Raw genomic sequence first — 14432 nt, 5'->3', positions numbered from 1 at the left:
CCTCCCACTATGGTAATCTCTCTCGTCATATTTGATTTTTTGTACTGATTTGATTGATTTTACTAGCGACAAAAAGATTGAAGTGGTCCTTGTATCTGTGGGGCGACGCACGGAAAAGGATCAAGCAGTTTGCAAGCGGGTTACTTCTTTACCCGATTGAGGTGCGCTAATTACAGGCTTACCAGCATTGTGAAGTGGTTTCAGCTCGTTTTCATCGTGGGAAGTCGTGTTTCTGGCTCCCTGGTTCCTGCTCCGAGCTCTGCATTGAAGGACTGCCTGGTTAGTCTGTCAGGGGGGCGGAGCATACTTCAGGAAAGGGCCTGGCTTGGGCCTAGCCACACCCCTAGTCCAGTTTAGCTGCTGCACCAGTATTTTGAAGGTTTGCTTTGCTCCTTTTCGTTTTTTTTACTCATAATCTACTCATTTTTAATCAAATTATATTATCTTTTCTCAAAAATGGATAACAAAAATAAAAGAAAACAGCAGAGTTCACCGCCCCCAATAAAATCAAAGGTGGCGGAGTCATCTGAACCCTCGCTTTCTTTAATTTTGGAGGAAATTCAGGCTCTTCGTGCTAGTACAGAAACTATTGCGACTGAAATAAAAAATGTACGAAAGGAAATGGCGAGTTTGTCGATGAAAATCTCAGACAACTCAATTAAAATACAAGACAATAAAGTTAAAGTCGATGCTTTTACTCCACTTGTGGCGAAAATATCACCTCTGTGCGCACAACTTCTGGACATGGAAAATCGCAATAGACAATACAATCTTCGCATATTTAATTTACCAGAAGAGGTTGAGGGATCTAACTGTCGACTATACTTAGAGAACTTACTTCCTGGTCTTTTAAATGTCAAATTTCCAGAAAATTTGAAATCGATAAGGCTCATAGAATTCCTTCACGTCGCAATCCTCAACATAGCAAGCCTAGACAAATGATATTTAAAGTTCTCCGTCACCATCATTTGGTTCTGATCAGAAAAGCAGCTAGAGAAATTCCTTCATTGTTGGTCAATGGTCACAAAATCTTTATTCATCAAGATTTTGCCAAGGAAACTGTTGCAATACGTAAGGGTTTTACTGATCTTCGCCCAAGATTGAGAAGCCTTGGATACCAATATGGCCTTTTTGACCCTTCAACTATGCGCATTTGGAAAGATAATTTTTCAAAATCCTTTCAACGTCCTGAAGATCTTCGACAATTTCTGGATCAACAAGTACAGCAATCTATGGACACTCAGGGTCCTATCACTTGATTTTTTTCATGTGTGATCTTCTTTGACAGATTTATATAACTCATAATATTCTGGGCTCCAGCGGTTTCTGGCCATGCTTGTAGAGCGTGTGTGCGTCCCAATCTTCATATTTATGTGTTTTGTTTGTCTTTTTTGCTATGTTTTATTTCTTCCATTCCCTTTTGTGTGTTTTGGAGCTACTTTCTTCTTAACATTTGTGTCTTTTTCTGACCTTCTTCTTTCTAACCCTTTTCTCTTTTTATTTTGTCATGGCTAATATTAAAGTAGTGTCACTGAATGTTAAAGGTTTACGCCATCCTGTGAAACGTACAAAAATTTTGGATTATTTAGGTAGTTGCAAAGCTGATTTTTGTTTTTTGCAAGAAACTCATATAGATGATAAAATTTTAAATTATATGAAGAAAAAATGGGTTGATAATATTGTTTCTTCTCCTGCTATTGGCAAGAAAAATGGTGTAGCTATATTTTGTGCGAAAAAAGCTCATTGCCAAGTTTTGAGCAAAATTACAGATACGGATGGGAGATATTTAATTGTTAAGGTTAAAGTTCATGATTCTATCTTATTTTTATTAAATGTTTATGGCCCTACTGCAGATGACCCTGTTTTTTGGGCTACTCTTTCAACGGAGGTGGTTAAAATTGGTAATGTACCTTTAATTGTTGCAGGTGACTTTAATGTCATATCTGATCCGTTATTAGATAGAATATCTCGTACTAAATTCCACCCCCCTAAGGTTTATTTTGCTTTTAAATTATTTCTTCAAACCACTAAGTTAGTTGATATTTGGCGGTTACACTTTCCTACAGAAAAATGTTTTACTTTTTTTTCTAACCCACATAATTCTCATTCTAGGATCGATTATATATTAGTTTCGAAACAGCTGATCAACTGTGTTAGTAACCCCAAGATTGGCAACATTGATGTCTCTAAATTTAAATCCAACCTTTACTTACCAGCCTAGATGGAGAATGAATTCTGGTATAGCTCTCAATGAACTTAATAAACCAAAGCTCCTCTCTGCCATTCATGATTTTTTTCAATTTAACCCTGAAGGTACTACTTCTTTGGTTAATAGATGGGATGCTTTTAAAGCTTATATTAGAGGGGTAACTATTTCTATTATGGCTCACGAAAATAAAACCTTTAATGCAAATATTAAAAAACTAGAAAAGCAAATAGCGGAATATGAACGACTTTTTATTTCGTCTAATGACCCTCAATAGAGAAGTAAGTTGCAAAAGCTTCGATATGAATTCAATACAATTCTTAGTAATAGAGCTGGTGTTCAGATTTCTAAGGCCAAAGCTAAATTTAGTTTTAATGCAAACAGATCTGGAAGATTGTTAGCGAATTACTTACGTATCAAAAAGGATAAAACTCAAATTACTTCTATTCATGGATCCAATGGTAAAATTGCTTTATCTCATAAAGATATTGTGAATGAATTTTTGGAATTTTACTCTAAGTTATATGATAAACCTGAATTTCATAATGAATCTTTAGTTGATTCTTTTTTATCCTCATGTGGTTTACCTAAAATTTCTCCATTAGATAAAATGGGGCTTGACTCTCCAATTACTAAGGAGGAAATTTTGACCGCTATAAAATCTCTTAAAAAGAATAAATCTCCGGGTCCTTATGGTATCCCAGCGGAGTTTTATAAAGAGTTTCAATCCCTTCTTTTACCCTTATTATTTCAACTATTCACATTGTTTGGCTCTACGGGAATTACTTCAGGATCCTTTACTGAAGCTTTAATTATCGTTCTTCCCAAACCTGATAAAGACCCCACCCTTGTATCTAATTATCGCCCTATCTCTTTAATTAATCAAGACTGTAAATTATATGCCAAAATATTAGCCACACGATTATCCCCTGTACTAGACTCTATTATACATTCGGATCAATCTGGTTTTATGAAGAATAGACACTCTGCAAATAATACAAGAACGTTATTACATGTCATTGAACAAGGTCTTACGTTAACTACTCCTTCAGGAATTATGGCTTTGGATGCTGAAAAAGCCTTTGATAAATTGCATTGGCAATTTTTATTCCATGCTTTATCATCTTTTAACTTTGGAGATAATTTTATTCGTATGATTTCAGCTCTATATTGTGCCCCTACTGCTCGTCTATTTATTAATGGCCAAATTTCAAATCAATTTTCCCTTTTAAGAGGTACTAGACAAGGATGTCCCCTTTCCCCGCTACTGTTTTTAATTGGCATTGAACCTTTTCTTACATCTATAAGAAAATGTGATAACATTAAAGGAATTATTATTAATGAGATTATTATTAAAACTTTAGCGTATGCTGATGATGTACTTTTATGTATTAGTGACCCCTTATCCTCATTTCCTTCTTTATTAGAGATTATAACAAAATATTCTATGGTGTCTGGCTATAAATTAAACACTAATAAAACTGAATTTTTCCCTTTAAACATTTATTGTACTCCTGACATGATACCTATGAATGAAATTGTTTGGCAAAAGACTAAATTAAAATATCTTGGTATTTTATTTTCCTCATCTATAAAATCTACAATGACTTTAAACTGTAAGTTTGTCTTAGATTATATTAAAGATAAAACGTCTAAATGGGCTTTGCTACATCTCTCATGGTGGGGTAGACTAGAATCTATTAAAATGAATATTGCTCCAAAAATATTTTATACTCTTTCCATGATTCCCTCTCAGTTCCCATTAAAATTTTATAAAGATATTGATAAACTTCTCTCCAAATTTCTTTGGAATAACAAATCACCTCGCATTAGTTATAAAAAATTAAAAATGTCTAAATGTAATGCTGGATTTGGTATCCCAGATTTTTTTCTGTATCATAAAGCTTTTATTTTAAAACAAAGTGCCATATGGTTTAGTCATTTCCCTTTACATAATCCACCCTCTTGGCTCCTAATTGAAAAATCTATGGTGAAGCCGTTCCCATTACCAACGCTGTTAACTATGTCCAACACCTCCTCAGTTTTTCATAAATCTATCGTTCTCAAATCCACTAAATTGGTTTTTAATGATTTAGATTCTACTTTTCTATACCCCATGTATAACACTGTTGAATTATCATTATGGTATAGCAATATCATTAAACTAAATAGGAACATTAGATTTTGGTCTTCGTGGATCAAAGCGGGTATTTTTTATCTTAAAGATATTTATTCCAACAATACCTTTATACCGTTTGAGGATCTACAAACTAGGTTTGGTTTATCCCAATCTGATCGTATTAAATATGAATATTTAATTAATTCAATTTTAGATTCCTTTCCACAAGCTATTCCGACTAGTGTTACTGCTGATCTATCCGTGTATATCCAAACTATATCGCTGAAAGCTAATGGTGTTTCCATTTTATATAAAAAATTATCTAATACGTTAGGAAGTAACATAACGATGATTGCAACCTTCTGGAATAATGAACTTTCACTTACATTGTCTAATGATTCATGGGAAATTATATGGATTAGAAGTATTTCTGGTTGGTTACCTGTCTCACTTTATCAAACCAATTCCTATATATTATTTAATTCTTTATGGACTCCAAAACGTTTATTCCAGGCTAAACTCCTTCAATCTGATACTTGTTGGCACTGTAAATTGCATCCTGGTTCGTTACGACATATGCTTTTTGATTGCCCTTTAATTGCAAAATTCTGGACAGAAGTTTGGGATTTTATTAAGAAATTGTTGCATATCCATGAAGACTTATCTTATAAAATGTTAATTTGCAAATCAGTTACATTATCACAATCTCTAAGTTCTGTTGAATGTAGGCTTTTTGATTTTTTGATTTCTGCTGCGTTAAAATCTATTACCTTTTGTTGGAAAGATGTTTCTAAGTTATCAGTTCATGCTTGGTGGTCTTGGGTTATCTTTACAAGACGAGGTGCTCAATTATCTTTGTCTGGGGTTAATCATAATCCTATTTCCTATCACTCTTTTTGGAGTCCTGTTGATCTCTATTTTGCATCTTAGGGATATGTTTATGTATTGTAATGCTTTTTACGATTTTTATACTCACTAATATGTCATAGTAGCTCTATTTATTGCTTACTCAATAATTTGTTATTAGATGTTTCCCTTCCCCCCCTCCTTTTAAGTTTATAAGAATATGACCAATTTCTTTTCTATTGGAATGAATTTGATAATTTTTGTATGTCTATGTTGTTGATGTTCATTATAAAATTTCAATAAAATATTTTGAACACAAAAAAAAAAAATCATTGCATTCTGGAAGTAGTAGTTTTGTTTTAATTTAATTAGAGCAATGAAATCCTTATTTTAAATTAGTAGCTTTCATTTATGTTGAGCTGACACCAGACCCAAACACGGATCCCCAGCTCCCCAGTTGGCAGCTCTCACCGCTGCACCATATTCTTTCCCTGTCCATGTTAGAGGGTGCAGTATCTTATGTGGCCAAAAGAGGTCCCAAGGTACACCTAGTGATAGCCTGTGGTACTACACCCTTTCACTGCTTCGTGCACAGTACAAGAGTTAATGTTGCTGTACTCACAATAATGCGCTGTATAGCTAAATACTTATTAGGTCCCAAAGGTGAGACCGATTGCATTGCAAATGCTTGTTTAAGAGATGAAAAGAGCTAAACTAACAAGGATAAACAGATGAGATTGCTAAAGGGGAAAACAGTTTGGGGCCAGGGAAAAACGACTACAAAGCTATACTTGGAGCCAGTCACTAAAGAAATACATGAAAGCAACACAACAAAAAGGGATACTATAGTAGAATCTGTGCAGTTTACAGCTATATGAAAAGGAAATGTAGCAACGTGGGATAAGTAGATTGGGGAAGGTGGTGCTTGACTTGCGAAATAACGCGAAAGTAATGCCTGAGATTTACAGTTTTAAAAGAATTAAGTCACATGTCTTTAATAAATGAGAAGACAAATTACAAAGGGACCAGAACCACGCCGCTAAACTCATTTAGCTTACGAAGTCATAACCAAATTGTGCCTGCCCTCAGGTAAATCCATTGGATCTTGGTTAAAGAGATAATTGAATACAAGAGAATTGCTATCATCCACATGCCACTCCCCCTGTACCTAACCAAACAATTTTGGTTTTCCAAACGCCAATAAAAGACCTACCTCCCTGAACCTACTGGCTACCTACTGACATAGGCTCAGTGCTTGGCCAATCACTCCATGTGCATTGATGTACTCTATGGAATGCCCCCTCGCTTCTCAGGTGCCCTCCTCCCCAGCACTCCCTTCTTCAACTCACCTCCACCTGAGGCCGTTTTAAACTATGCTCATAAAAAGCAGCCACACTAGGCCTCATTGTCACTCCCTGAGGTTTGGGATTATTTGTTGTGGGAGGAGGCCCTCATCATACTGTGCTTGTCCAGGCTTGCCTATTGCCATTCTATACATGACAATGAACCATTTGGCTTTGTGAGTATGGTCAGATTGACTCTCTGCACACCAACCCTAAGGCTGTAGTAGTTTTTGGGATGTGCAATCCCAAGCAAGGAGCCAGTTTATCCACAGCAATAAAAGAAATCATCTCAACAAGTGGGCCGGCCATACGATCGCCGGTCAACTGTAGATTCTTCACCTTTCCTACTTTAAGCTTCCTTGGGCCTCGCAGCACTTAGGTCTTGCAGGGTGCACAACTGTCCGTTATAACTTTGCAGGACACTTTGGACATACAGGGATACTGTAAGATGTTTGTCGTGTATTAGGGGACTATTAGTAAAACAACACTTGTTTGTGTGTTTTATTCCATAACCACCTGATCTAAATCAGTCCCTTTTAAAAGTCATAGCTGGGTTCATCAGATAAGGTAAAATATACTTCTACATTTTTCCTCTTACTGAAAAATATTGTGGGTCATTTGAGGGAAAGTTAGCAAAGAGATGCCCGAAGACATGGAGAGGTTTTGAGCTTGCTGGAGGTTTTTTGAGCAGAAAAACAATAAAAGTTTATCTTTTTCAATTGGTAGGAATGTATCAAGAGGCAAGCAAGATATTGCAGAGGGGCTTCAGGAAAGACAGGCCATGTGCAGGAAAGTGTCCCACTGGGAGTGAAATTTAATAGAAAGGTCAAGAGGAGTAATAGAGTAAACATGGAGCAGGTTGAAATTCATCAGATACATTGAGTGTGGTTCAAGATCACAACCCTTTGTGAAGGTTGACGTGAGCATCTCAAAACGAAGACAATTTTGTAAAATTTGTTGCTGCAAAGTGGAAATCTCTTCGCAAAGGTTAACTGGTTATCTTTCTGTTACTTGTTTCTGTATTTGAGTGAATGACTACATAATGAGGTAATATTCTTTCAACAAAAATGAGTGACCCTGCCACCTGATTTGCTCCTTTCTTGCCAAATAATTCCAATGATTCTCCTATTAATTCACTAATACCGGGCCACTGGAATAATGCGAGACCGCAGCCACAGCTTTCTTTGCATAATTATAAATGTGATGCATTTGCCCCATAATCCATCATCTGCTGCATAATCTGAAGGTTTTAACCCACAAAAAATTGTTTCTCGCTCAAACAGAGCAAGAGTTAATAAAAACCTGGCAGCGTGGGTTCGTGCACAGTGGAAGGCCCTTTGAAAAGAAACTGAACTCATCTTTAAGTTACCTTTTTCTGTATTTAGTTGTCGAATTGGTACAAATGAGGTGAAATCCTTCGCCAGATTGTATTACCTTGAGTAAAAATAATGAAGTCATAGTATCACAAAATGTGCTGCATTATGCCGCATAATTTGCCTTTTCGTGCCACATACATTGGCACTCTCCTGCTGCATAATTTGGTGCTCCCCTGCCGCATAATTCCAGTTGCCCTGACTAATACTACTACTATCATCAGGGCGGGGCAGCAGTTAATGTTTAAAAACTCCCACTTTTACTAAATACTTCTCCAGACAGTGATATAATCTAATGCATTTACGTAAAACGCTTCTGTGTGTCAAACAAATGTGTGTTTTCGAATTTTGATGACACTTTCTTTCTTTCCTCCCTCCTAGGTGAGTAATGCCCATTAGTGGTGGGACATGATTCTTTCATTGTGAGACCTGCAGGACTCTCTGCAGGGCTCAGTTAACAAGTAAGGGCACTTCAAGTAGCCATCTAATCGCTGCTCTCACGCAGATGCAGCAATTAGATTTCCAAAGCCCTTTCAGCCCATTGCTGTGCCAGCAGTGGCGGCCATTAGCAGGGAAAAGTGGTGCAGCAGCATGAGGGACAAAAAACATTCAAATAAAACTTACCTGCAGCCTGCCGCCTCTTCAGCTCCAGACGAAGCACACACACACACAGGCTCCCAGACTCCCCTGCGCCAATCCGGATGCGGCACTCATGCTGGTATTACCCAGCATGAGCGAAGCACCGGGATTGGGCGGAGCGGTCTGGTTTCACGCTCCAGAAGGGACTGGGAGCCTGTGCTCCTGAACCCTGCTGATATCTCCAAGGAACAGCCTGAAGATATCCTAGTGGGCATGTGAGTTTGGCCGTCCTAAGACTCTGGCGAAACTGACATGCGCACTTGCATTGCCCTGTGCCCACCACTCCTCTTGCTGCTGTCCCTCAGAGGATGGCCCCACCCCCAAGACTCGGCTTCGGCTCCAGCGTAAAATAAAATGATAATAAAGCTAATTTAATTAATGTCATCATTTTATTTAACAAGCGTCTGCTGGTTCCACAGTGGGGTGACCCTCCCCTGCCATAATGAGGTCCACCTCTGAATTGGGCTCCTTTCTTTGGGCCTCGCAGCACTTTACCACTGCTGCTCCCTGGGCCACCCAACACAGATGTTTTTTCAAAGACGGTTCGAAGCCCCTTGGATATGAACCGGACCGGGGCCCTGGGTAGCTGCCCGCACTGCCCGTGCCTAGCGCCGGCCCTGCCTATTGTCTTCCTACCTTTTCTCCCCGGCTCCTCTGCACCATGAACACTGTACAATCCCCGCTCTGCACAGTGTAGAGCGGGCGGATGCTTCTCAGAGCAACAAGCCACAAATAAACAAAATGTTTTCTCTACCACCCCAACCGTCTACCGTCATTGCCGAGTTGAATGCACCTGAACTGCATATAAATTATTTCTTTTTACAGCTGTTGGAGGGTTGTTGGAGATCTGTATCTTCCGTGGTTTACATTGACAGGTAATATTGGTTTAATAATATTGCTGCAGATTAACTAATTAACAACGCAAATAGTATAACATAAAACATGTTGATATGTGAAAAGTACCTGAAAAGCCTGTGCTGTGAGGAGAATGTGCGGCGCTGCGACGCGCAAGAGATCTGGGGGGGAAAGCCGTTGTTAAGGGCTTTTAAAGAACATGGAGAGTCAAACATTTTAACAGGAAATCCTCTTTTGTACTTTCCTTTTGAATTACTTTCTCCAACACAGATTGTAATTTGCAGTCTATAAAATTTGCAGACTTGTGAGGGCAACACATTTTTGTGCATTGTTAAAAACATGGGACTCCCATGCTTTCAAAATGCCCACCTTGTTGTGTTAGCAATGAATGGTTTAAGTTGTGCAAATGTAGCTGTCCCTCTTGATGGGACCATGTGCAGGTGTGTTAGGGGTGGACAGGATAAGGTTTGTGTACCAGCATGGCCTCTTGATGGCGCGGTATTGAGGTTTATTAAAAATGAGTGGTATGCGCTGTGCGAACATATTTACCTCTTGGTGACACCATGTGTATGTGTGTTCTGAATGCATGTTGTAAGTTGTCCATACAGGCTCTTGGTGGTGCTTTCGCTCATTTTATTATGATCTCATCAAGTGGGCCGGCCATACGAGCGCCCGTCAACTGTAGATTCTTCACCTTTCCTACTTCAATCTAGCCTCTTCCTTGGGTCTCGCAGCATTTAAGTCTTGCAGGGTGCACAACTGTCCGTTATAACTTTGCACACACTAGGTTACTGTAAGATGTTTGTCGGGTATTAGGGGACTTTTGGTAACACAACACTTTTTTTGGCGTTGTAGTCCATACCCACATGGTCTAATTCAGTCCCTTTTAAAAGTTATAGCTGGGTTGATTAAATAAGGTGGTAATCAGATATGATTAATATGACATACTGTATTTGAGTTCCAATACCTTTATCACCTCCTGGAGTAATCTTTGACTGCTCGCTACCACTTTTAGAGAGACAAGTTTCTGAAAGGAATTACTTTTATCCAAAATAAATGAAACAGTCAGTTCTAAAACAGCACTCCTAAGCAACAGTATCATCCACAGATGCTTCTAATTAATCACCTATTGCCCTAACCCAAAGAAAAAGACTCGCAATATACTTCAGCATTTTTACTTTTACTGAAAAGTATTGTGGGTCATTTGAGGGAAAGTTAGCAAAGAGATGCCCGAAGACATGGAGAGGGTTTGAGCTTGCTGTAGGGTTTTTGAGCAGAAAACCCAAAAAGTGTTTTTTGTTTTGTTTTGCATTGGTAGGAATGTATCATGAGGCAAGCAAGATATTGCAAAGGGAGTTCAGGAAAGTCAGGACATGTGCAGGGAAGTGTCCCACTGGGAGGGACATTTAATAGAAAGGCCAAGAGGAGTAATAGAGTAAACAGGGAGCAGGTTGAAATTCATCTGATACATTGAGTGTGGTTCAAGATCACAACCCTTTGTGAAGGTTGATGCGTGCATCTCAAAACTAAGATAATTTTTTACATTTTAAAAGGAAAATAAAAAAAGAAGGAATTTCAAACTTTGGCAGAATGCTCAGCTGACGTAGCAGAACACACTGGTTCAATAGCATTTTTACCTCTTCTCCAACCTTTTTTTTCTTTTGGTCATTCTGCCCATTTACATCCACCTCTCTCCTCCATGCTCTATTGTTCACCTCATCTCGTGCCCAGCCTATTACTTTGCTGGTTCAGCCCCCTCTTTTATCAACTTCACCTCTACATTATCTGCTTCTCACTTCTCATCTCTCTCCAAGCACCTTACCTTCTCTCTTTGATTCTGCCACTCTTACATCCATCTTTCCCCTCAATGCGCTTCGCCTTTCTTCTCATCTTTCCTCATCTTTCTATTGCCTCAACTTTTTGCTGCTTCTGCCCCCTTTACACCGATCTCTCCCTTTGCCCTAGCCTCTTCTTGCTGGTTCTGCTCCTCTTACATCCACATCTTTCCTCCATGCACTGCTCTTTCGCCACTCCTTTTCCCCTAGCCTCTTACCTGATTTCAACTGTTCTCTCCCCCCACATCCATCTCTTCACTTCCACACTCCCACTCTCTGAAAGATTCTTTACATTGTTGCATGGATTCTGCAACTACTATCATTACTCTCTTTTGCATGCTATTTTAGGTGGGAAAGCCACTGAAAACTCGAGTCAAAGGCCTGGCTCTGCTCAGCTCTAGGTTCTCTTGGAACATCGAGCCCAAAATGAGCCAAGCTTTCACAAGAGGCAACATGGAGTAGTGGCCACAGCTGCCCACCGTGGCACACGTATCAAAATATTAGCAATCCTGTTCTTTTGTATTCTTTTGTATACGAACAAACGTGAACACACGGTTCCTTTTTCTAACTTTAAGTACAGAGAGGGTACTTCCTGCATGAGCGCACTCGGCATCACAAATTTGGGAAAGCGTCACGTTAGGACATCCTCATTAGTCGAATAAGCACTGAGAGGTAACAGAATACAAAAGAACAGGATTGCTAATATTTTGATACGTGTGACGCCGCCACACCAGAAACCATTGGCGGTCTGGAATTATCACCGCTGATTAAATGCTATATTCAAACAGAAAATAGCCTTGAAAAAGTCGCGGGACTACATTCCCTTGTTGCGACGAAACACGTGTTGGCTTGTGGCTGTTAAAGAACTGAGAAGATTTACATTTAATAAAGAGAACGACCAAGAAGAAGAAAGACAAATCCCTTTCATTATTCATTTTTGTATTAAGCTTATGTGGAAACGCGCTATACTTACTGGCATCTGTAATTATTACGTGTGCTAAGGATTGTTGTCTATTGCAGAGGGTCAAGGCCCATGATTATGGGAAGTAGGGTGGTTCTTCTCACCTTTTAGCACCGTTGATTACTTAGTTAAAAACAATCATATGTGTGAACTTTCTCAGTGCGCCTCAACCTAAAACAAATTCCACCGGTGTGTCTTATTTCATCACAGGGATTGTGGCCTGCTGGGGTCAGCAGACCACCATGTCTGTGATTGCTTTTAAAGGACAATAAGATGCATTAAGAATTTTTTTTAAAGTTTCAATACGTGTTTAACGAGTAAGCGATGGTCCCAGGGATCACTACTTACTCCTAAAAAAAGGTTTTAACAGCATTCACAAAGAGACCCCTTATCATTCGTGAATGGATTACCACCTCCCTTGAGGTGTTGGTGATCTATCAATGATTTGCAAACATAACTGTGGGCTCAAAACAGTGATACATACCGTAAGAAAGCACAAATTGGGAAACACGCCCTAAACACACCCCTTCCAATTTGCGATTTGGTATATAGTCTGATACCATTTTTGGTAACGAGTTACTGAATCACAAAAGTTTGTGAGCGCACTAAAAATCTATTATGAGGTTGCAAAGGTCCATATTTTGTTGAACCGAGCCTTTGCAACTGAAAAATGGCTTTGAACATAAGACCCCATTAGCCTTGAAGAGGAAAGCCATATTGATTGCATCAATGAAGTGAACAGCCTTCTAGCCGAATAGATGACGCTTCAAAGCATTTCAAAAAGAAACATGACAGGAGGAAATGAAAATGCATTGCGGTTTCCATAACTGTGCTGCTAACAAAAAAATACCTATAAACAAAGACTAGAGAAGCAGCACAGTCACTTAATCTTTACATTTGCAGTAAGGGAAACATTCTACTTGCACAACTGACTGAATGTGATATGGAGTGGGGCAGGTCTTCTTAGCTCATACTGAATTCTGCCTTTCTTTGACCACCTTGGATTGAAAACAACATAACGTGTATTTGAAATAACATTTGTATTTGTAAAGTGCACATTCACCCAAAAGGGCCTCCTGGCACTAAACAACAGATATTGATTGTTACCCAACTCAATGGTACTCATTGTATTAACCTCAGAAGTATGAAAGGGTGAGTGGACCCACTGGGATTTGATCCTGTGCCCTGAGGTCACACACAGACTCCTACAGTGGATGTATTACTCACTAAGCCATCAGTCCCAGCAAAATCAGCTCTTATTTTCTGAATGGAATCTTCTTTGTGGAGAAAATTGCTGCAGGTTTATTAGCATTACACAATGCCAAGATTGGTGGGTTAGCTTACGGGCGATCCCAAGGCAGGCAGCCCCTCCCACCGGTGGACCGCCAGTCCACGCCCTTGCTCACATCCCAGAGGGGGCGGAGCCTTCCAGGCAACCCCTGGTTGCGCAGGTCCACAACCGCCCTTAGGACTAACGGGGCGCCGTTGCTCCTCCAGGGTCCAACGCAAGGACCTCCCTGTGGATATCTGGCTTTAGCACCCTTACTGTGCTCGTGCAGAGGGTACCCTTCTGTACCTTACAGCCTCTGGATCGCCCTGTAACTCCGCCACAGCTCTGGGTGTGTCCACCGTCACCCCAGAACCCCCCACCAAGATAGGCCTCCTTACTTACACCTTGCTGTCTCTGAGGCCTCACCCAGAACGAGTAAAACAGGTCCAAACCCATTCTGGACAGGTGTACCCCATCCTCATCAAAACACCTTGTGGCCTTAGTGTGCAGTAACCCATGACGGATGAAGGCAAACCCCCTTAGCTCAGAGAATTTCCTCATGGCGCTGTTACCTTCCTGCAAGAGACCTCCCTGGCTTCCCATGATTGTGCACCCCGCCAAACCTGCCGGTGCGTTATCTCAGCCCTCCATATCTCACAGGTCCCCAGCCGGTTGCTCAACTTACCCATGGTGACCGTCAATGCTTGAAGCAGTGCCCTTCTCCCCAGAGATGCCAGATTATTCCCTCCCAGGTGTAAGACCAGCACATTAGGAGGAGGAATGCTCCCCCTCCCCCCCCCCAAGACTCTGTTGTGGCTTCTTCATCAAGCCGGTCCAGCGTATGCCTGGGTATCCTAGCCAAATAAAGTCTACTTTGACAGTGAATTTCCACATGACGCGGTTAGCTCATTTGCGCGAGGCTTCTTGGCCTCCCTAGACCGGGCTCCTTGCTTCACTAAGCAAGGGGTTATCCTTGACCCCTATA

At 40.1% G+C, this 14432-nt stretch overlaps 1 protein-coding gene across 1 annotated transcript in view; it reads right to left on the bottom strand.

Annotated features, from left to right (window-relative positions):
• Positions 1 to 9512, bottom strand: part of LOC146868421 (lysophosphatidic acid receptor 6-like) — a 60557-nt gene extending 51045 nt beyond the window's left edge. The window contains exon 1 of the mRNA XM_085615443.1: positions 9490 to 9512. The gene's annotated coding sequence lies outside the window, so the exon portion shown is untranslated. The remainder of the gene's footprint in view (positions 1 to 9489) is intronic.
• Positions 9513 to 14432: the final 4920 nt, after the last annotated feature.

The sequence above is a fragment of the Triturus cristatus genome, chromosome 1_2 (assembly GCF_964204655.1).
Source record: "Triturus cristatus chromosome 1_2, aTriCri1.1, whole genome shotgun sequence".
Lineage (NCBI taxonomy): Eukaryota > Metazoa > Chordata > Amphibia > Caudata > Salamandridae > Triturus > Triturus cristatus.
This window is presented reverse-complemented; position numbering and strand designations above follow the sequence as displayed.